This window comes from Nematolebias whitei, chromosome 7 (genome assembly GCF_014905685.2).
Source record: "Nematolebias whitei isolate Nwh7 chromosome 7, NemWhi1, whole genome shotgun sequence".
NCBI lineage: Eukaryota > Metazoa > Chordata > Actinopteri > Cyprinodontiformes > Rivulidae > Nematolebias > Nematolebias whitei.
In genome coordinates, this window is record NC_056504.1 from 15,933,781 (window position 1) to 15,940,797 (window position 7,017).

Here is a 7,017-nt window from a genome sequence, read left to right on the forward strand (position 1 = left end):
ACTAACTAACTAACTAACTAACTAACTAACTAACTAACTAACTAACTGTCTGTCTGTCTGTCTGTCTGTCTGTCTGTCTATCTCATACACACTATATACAGTTGGAGACCCTGGGGAACCTACGGAGAAAGTAGACGCGTCAGGAACTGGGAGGAGGAACTGGTAGATATTGCAGGCTGTTGATCTCTTACAGGCAGGTAGATGAGAGGTAATGTTGAGAGGAGGGCAGATGATTCCAGGTAGGTCAGGTCCAGGTTGGAGGAGTGCAGGTGGAGTGTGCAGGCAAGTGATTATATGGTGGCGGAGCAGCTGATGGAGATCCACAAGAAGGTAAAGGAACTCACAAAAGTTGAGGCTTTGTGGGAGGTGACAAGGAACCCAGGACTGGAGGCTCAGGAAACAGGTTTAATAAGAACACAAGGAAAACACAAGGTAAGTATCACTTAAAGCTGAGATTTAACACAATGAGCCTGAAAGCCCAAATACCAGTAGGTAAGTAATGCTCGAGTGGGGAAGGGAACTCTTCTGTAGCCTCTTATTATCCTGGAGCTCATTAGTGGAATGACTCTCAGCTGCTGCTTGTTGGCGCCACCCTGGACTCGGGAACCTGCAGGTGTAGTGAACCTAACCTGATGTCAAACTAAGCCTAAGGTCAAAACCCTTGACCTTAAGAACCTTGTGGGACAGAAACTGTCATTTCATTGATCTGCATCCAGAAATACAGTTTGACCCATCCTGAGACTTTCTTTCCTGAATTAATCAAGTGGAAAAGACAATTCTCTATGATCATTACTATTTTACAAATGTTTGATAATCAAATTGTGTTAGTTCAAACAATGTTTACAGGTTGAAGAGAACTACTCATTTTTATTTACATAAACAGTAAGTAATGATTTTTATTCCTCATTCAAAGAAGAAATCAGGGTAATATGCATTTCTTGATTTTTCTGTCTTCAATGAGCAAGTTTGTAAGTGTGTGTCAAAGTTCAGGCTTCGGTCAACTAAAAAGTTTACTGAAAAGAAATGTCATGTTTAACTTTTACAGCAGATACTAGGAGAAGAGACGCCACTGAGACTGGTTTTCTCCAATAATCTTTCTGTCTGTTTTAAACAATCCTTGACTTTCCATAACACCTTACATCACAAACCACACCTCTGTTCTGGTCCATCGACCAATCAAAAAGCTCTCAAATGACCCGGAAGTCAAACCCATTTAAATGTGGCGACTTCCCAGTTCAAGAGTAGAGTTTTTCAGAGCTTGAAAGTTTTTCCTGGAGAAGAGTTCCAGAGTTTAACTCTCTGAAGAGAGTTAAAGAGTTCAGAGTTCTTGGATGCTAACACAGGCGTCCAGGATGCTTCTATTGGAATCCAGAATCCAGAGACGATCTTGGGGATTATAACTTCTGTTTGGATAACCTCACACGACTCCTAAGGGTTTGGCTGTCCTCACGGAGACGCTGAAAGAGTCAGAAGGGAACTTTACACCGACGCTGATTATCATCAACCAGGTAAAAGTTCTATTTCGACCAAGCGTACCGTGGGCCAAGCTTATTCTCCAAAGAGCGTGTTGTTCTGGTACCACAGATAAATTCCCTCACACATCTCTCTGTAAGATAAATCTCCATTTTCCATCTTAAACTCTCCTTTCTCCTAAAAATTAATCCAGATGTTTTCATTAATGTCTGTGGTGATGCAACGGAAAATCATGGCCGTATGATTTTCCTGATTGTAAAACTGATTAAGTCATGTCTGCCGTTTTAGCTGAAAAGTGAAAACAATCGCCGTATTGTTCTCACTTCCTGTAAAACTATGCTGTTGTTGTTTTCATATTCTGCCAAATTAATGTAAATGTTTGATGTTAAACTTTGATTCTGTAAATAAATGACCGCATTCATTTTGATGGGTCAAAGATAAATAACGTCTCTCGTTACATTTCTGTTAAATTCAATGCACGCATGTTACTCAGTCAGAAAAATGAAGAACCCGTGAAATGTATGAATATATCCTGCATATGTCATACTACATATTGGTGGCCCGTCTACGTGTTCATAAATGACTGTGTATTTGTGTAAAGATTGATTTTACATGTTGGCATGAAGAAAAATAGCAGAGAATCAGCTGTGCAGAAACGCAGCTCAGGCTGCGCCGCTTGGAGAAACGCTGCATGTTTAAGCGTGTTGGGCTGTGATGCTAAAAGCTCACAGAAATACTGCAGCTAGTGATGTTTTAAAAGCTGAAATAGTGTCATTGAGTCTTTATAAAGCTGAAATTGTACGCCTGTTATGTGTAACTAAAAGCTGGGTTGTGTAGAAACGCTTTATTCTGTTTAAAGGCGGTCCAGGTTCGGTTCTGGTACCGGCTCGGTTCTGAAAAGGTTCGGACGAGTTGTTTAAATAGCTAGAAAGACGTTTTTGAGACCGGAGTAGCAGACTCCGTGCAACTCAGAATTGATTCGTTACAGTTTTTAACAGAAAAAGTGCATTTTGACAGTTTAAAAGACGAAAAGTTGACAAACTTATTTCAGGCTAATCTAACATGCTAGTTGGAAAAACGCTTCGTGATTGGTTGGATTTGCTGCTGTGGAACGCTCTGATTTGCTGAGAAAGTGAATGACGTGCCTACGTCATTTCCTCTCACCCCCGTGCCACTCTGTCATTGGTGATTTCAGTCACGTGACCCGGAAATGAAACTCGTTTTCATAGGGAAATAAAATCTGCTTTTTAAAGTTCAAAAACGCTTTAAAAGCTGTATTCTGATGCGTTGTGTTAGTCTTCAAAGTCTAATTGCTAAAATTTTGCCACGTTTGTGTAAAAAATCCGTTCAGAAATGTTGGTTTTAACCGAGTCTAGCCGATGCTAATTTTAAGCTAACAGCTAACGACCGGACGCCACAGGAAGTTATAGCTCCCCTACTGGACAACACTAACAGTGTCTGAGTTAAAATTAATAAGGTTGTGCTGCCATCTTCTGGAGAAACTTGAGAACACAGGTTTCACTTCGCTTTTTAGGTTATTTTAGTGAAATTAAACGTATTTTCTTTTTTTAAAAGGCATTTTTGAGTTAATAAACGTTCCTCAAAGCTGAATAATCACTGTTATCTTGCATTTAAAAGTTATTAAGGTATTTATGCAAAGAGGCATTTACCAAAAGACATTATTCACTGGTAATCCCTTATAAAAGGTACAAAATAAAAGTTAGAAACTTTTTAAAAATAGAAACAGTTACAGATATTCACAGAGTTGAAAAAAGTTTACTCATTTGCTAAAAAGATAATGCACGTTTAATTAATAAATCACTAAATAAAAGTAAATATATCAGACAAAGAGACTTTTCTGATTTTATTTATTTTGAAAAAAACCTAAAACATTAAATTCTCCTATTTAATTTTTAAATAGAAGAAAAATGGCAGACGAAGAAGGAGAAGGGCAACCTTTAGACTCCCAATCAAATGATGATATCATTTTGGGGGCCTTACATATTTTAACAACTCCACTTATTGGCAAGGAAATACAGCAATTACAACAACTCGATGAAATTCAAAGAAATGAAGAGCTGAAAAGTCTGGCAGCAGGAACATAAGAGCCAGAGAGTAAAAAGCATAGCCAGGAACGGTTAGCAAAAATCTCTCTGCTTCTAAAAGCAGAATTGGATGAACGGTCGGAACGCCTTGTCTGGATGTCTGAAAGACACGAGAGGGAGCTCTCAGAAATGCAGGCGTCATTACAAAGACAATCTTATGAGAAGATTAGTGAAAAAGACCGTCAATATCAAGCTGCGTGCTCAGACAATGACCAGCTACAAAAAGAGTTGCAGCTTGCAAAAATGGAGCTGGAAGAATGCAGAATAGATAAACACAATTTACAACAGCTACATATGCGTTTACAAAGTGATTACTAAACGTCTCTGGAACATTTAAAAAAATGTGAGGAGAAACTAAAAGCAGCAACAGATAAAGGTAATGAAGAGGGGGAAGGTGATCTGGAATCCAAACCAGACCCTGAACAGAGTCGGGATAATACACCAAAACCTCAACGACCTTTTTACTCACCCAGTGCTTTTAGACCCATCCAAACACCTACACAAACGGGCAGAGTAACACCCCCACTACCAACCACGCATGTGAGACCATTGATATCTTCTCCTTCAATGGATGATTTGCAAAAAATCTCAAAATATGTACAACGCTTTGTACCTGGACCGATGGGCTCATCTGGAACAAAAGCGTACCTCAGAGATCTGGAGTTCAGATTGAGATCTTATCCTAATGCTACGGTAGAGGATAAGATCAGTCTGATACGGCTCACTTCGGACAGAGAGGTGTTTACCTTCATCGAGCGTCTACCTGATGCAACGAGAAAGGATTACAACCTTCTGTGTGAAGCTTTGATCAGAGAGTACGACTCCTGCACAGGACCAGCTGGATACCCAGCCGCAGAAAAGGTCATGCAGGGTAAAGCTGAACATCCAAAAGTTTATTACAAAAGAATCTTCCAAGCTTATTTCGGTAACAGAAATGAAACCGGGATGGAGGAAGAAGAAGGTTTTAAATTTGTTTTCAGCAAAAATCTCCACACTGACATACAAACGTCAGTGCAAATGATAGCAAATTTCAGAGAAAAATCCATCAGTGAGATTAAACAGTGCGCTGTGAATGTGTTTGAGGCACGTTCTCATGCCAAGACGCCCATAGAAGTGTTTCCTGGTGTAAAGGTTAAACCCCACTCCCTAGAATTAGAAGGAAGGCGTTCATCGCCACCTCCTCCTAAAAAAGGTGAGAAAAGGCAGTATTTTCAAACTAACAAACCGCATCATGAAGGTGCACGCTGGGACAAAAAGGCTCCTCCTTCAGAGGACGAACGTGATTATCGTAAATGGGACCAGCGGAGGACGCAAAAATATGGGAACCGAGAGGACCCATATTATCAGGGGACGTCCGGAAAGGAACCCCAAAAAGACATACCTAGCCGCCTCCCACCTCAGACGAAACGTTCCGAGGCGAAAAAATCACAAAAGTTCCAGAAAAAAGGCCCTCCACCTCTGAGCTCGGAAGAGACAGAAAAATTGCGCGAAATGTTAGAAGATTTGAAACACACTGACAAGGGAAGCCGACCAAAAGCACTATACAGTGAAGTAATCATTACTACATCCCTGGGCGCGAATGACAACACTACAGATGTCGGTGAAACACACCAAGACATTGCTGTTGTTGCCTCCAACAACCCCTCATCGGATGAAGGGGGGGTAAACACACACACAAACGATGACGAGTCATCGCAAACTGAACACGCAGAAACAGCTACAGCTGTGCTGACGGTTCAGACAAACCAAGATTACACAAGCATTTCTGAACGCATGAAGAAGCGTCAGAAAAAACCCAAGAGGTTTCTGTGTAACTTTATCAGAAGGGGGGTCGCCAAAAAGGCGTACCTGTCTGTAACACTCGAAGGTGTCCTCACACACGAAGCACTTCTGGACGGTGGAGCAGACATAACAATTATGTCAGCTAAACTGTTCGAGGAGCTGAGGACAGCCGCAGCCGAGAAAAACAGGATAATACCTCTATCTGATTGTGCTATAGAAATGCAGGGTCTCTCAGAGAAGAAAACAACCCTGACAGCTATAGCAATGGTTCACATGCAGATTGGCAATATGACACTGTACCACCCGGTACACGTGTCTCGTGTTGACTCATTCCCATTTTTGGTTGGCCAGGATTTTATAAATCGCTTCAACGCGATTATAGATTATGGTGATCAAACAATGTGGACAACAGTGAGAAAACCACTGCCAATAGATACGCCTCCGGAGTGTGACACAGACTGCCCAACAGCAGGTACCGCGGAAGGTGCAAAGGGCTCCTCAGCCGAGGACACGAGCCCGGTGAGTACTCCTCTGACATCATGTGAAACCAAAGAGACCCACCAAGTGGTCCAAACTCTGACCCAACAAGACAGACTCCTCTGTGAGCTGGAGCAGTCAGAGTCCACCAAACACTACCTACCACTGGTAGTTAAAGGTGTAGAGATCCAAGGGTCCCACACCAACGATGCTGTTCTGTCTCTGTGGACAGATAAATCAGCAATTAACCGAGCTTTCTACGAAACCTTGGTTCACAAACACGTTGGTCTGGAACTAATTAAAAAAGCTTTCCGCTTTCCATTAGTTCCCAATAGTTCACAGGTAATGACCGCAGAAGGAGTCATTAACCTAAAACTGAACTGGAACCAACGAGAACTGGTTCACCCATTTCTCGTTATCCAAAACTTACCACATGCATCCTACATAGGCTCTGACATTTTGGTAAGGTTGGGTGTCCGCGTGGACACCATCAACAAGGTGCTGTGGTCCCTCAAACCAGCCACAAAGGATCCTCCTGTGCTAGACACAGCAAACCTTAAGGCTGGGCAGACCATTCCAGAGGCCTGCCAGGTTGCTAGCAACCAAACCACCACAGTACCACCTCAGGTGACTAACCTAATGGTGCGAATCCACATCATAGCTGGACAAGCTATTAGCCATAAACAGGCATATTTTCAACCCTCTCCTGCATTTTTCAACTTGGGACTGTCCGTGGAAGCCACGAACCAGATGAGTCTTGACTCCAGGACCACATCTATTGCTGTGTGTAACACGGGCATGGATGAGGTGCTGATCCCAAAAAACACTATGCTAGGATGGTTGATTTCAATTGACTTTCATGATTTTGAACTAGGCATTCCATTTCTGGGAGGACTCCCAGACAATCTGGTACCGAGTCAAGAAGCTGGGCCAGTATGGTTCACAAAACCAACACAGGCCATAGCCCTTTTCTCAACCGATGATGTCGACCAAGGACCTCAAACCTATGGTGTCTTACCCATAGACAGGTCCGACGACTCAAAAAAGGATTCGTTGGAGCTCCCCAAGGAGCAAGAACCCTTATCAGTCTCATCACAGATTGATCAGGTGGTCGCCCAAGCCGACGCTCTGACATCTGATGAAGAAAGAGACAAACTTCGCCAAGTTCTCTTAAAATATG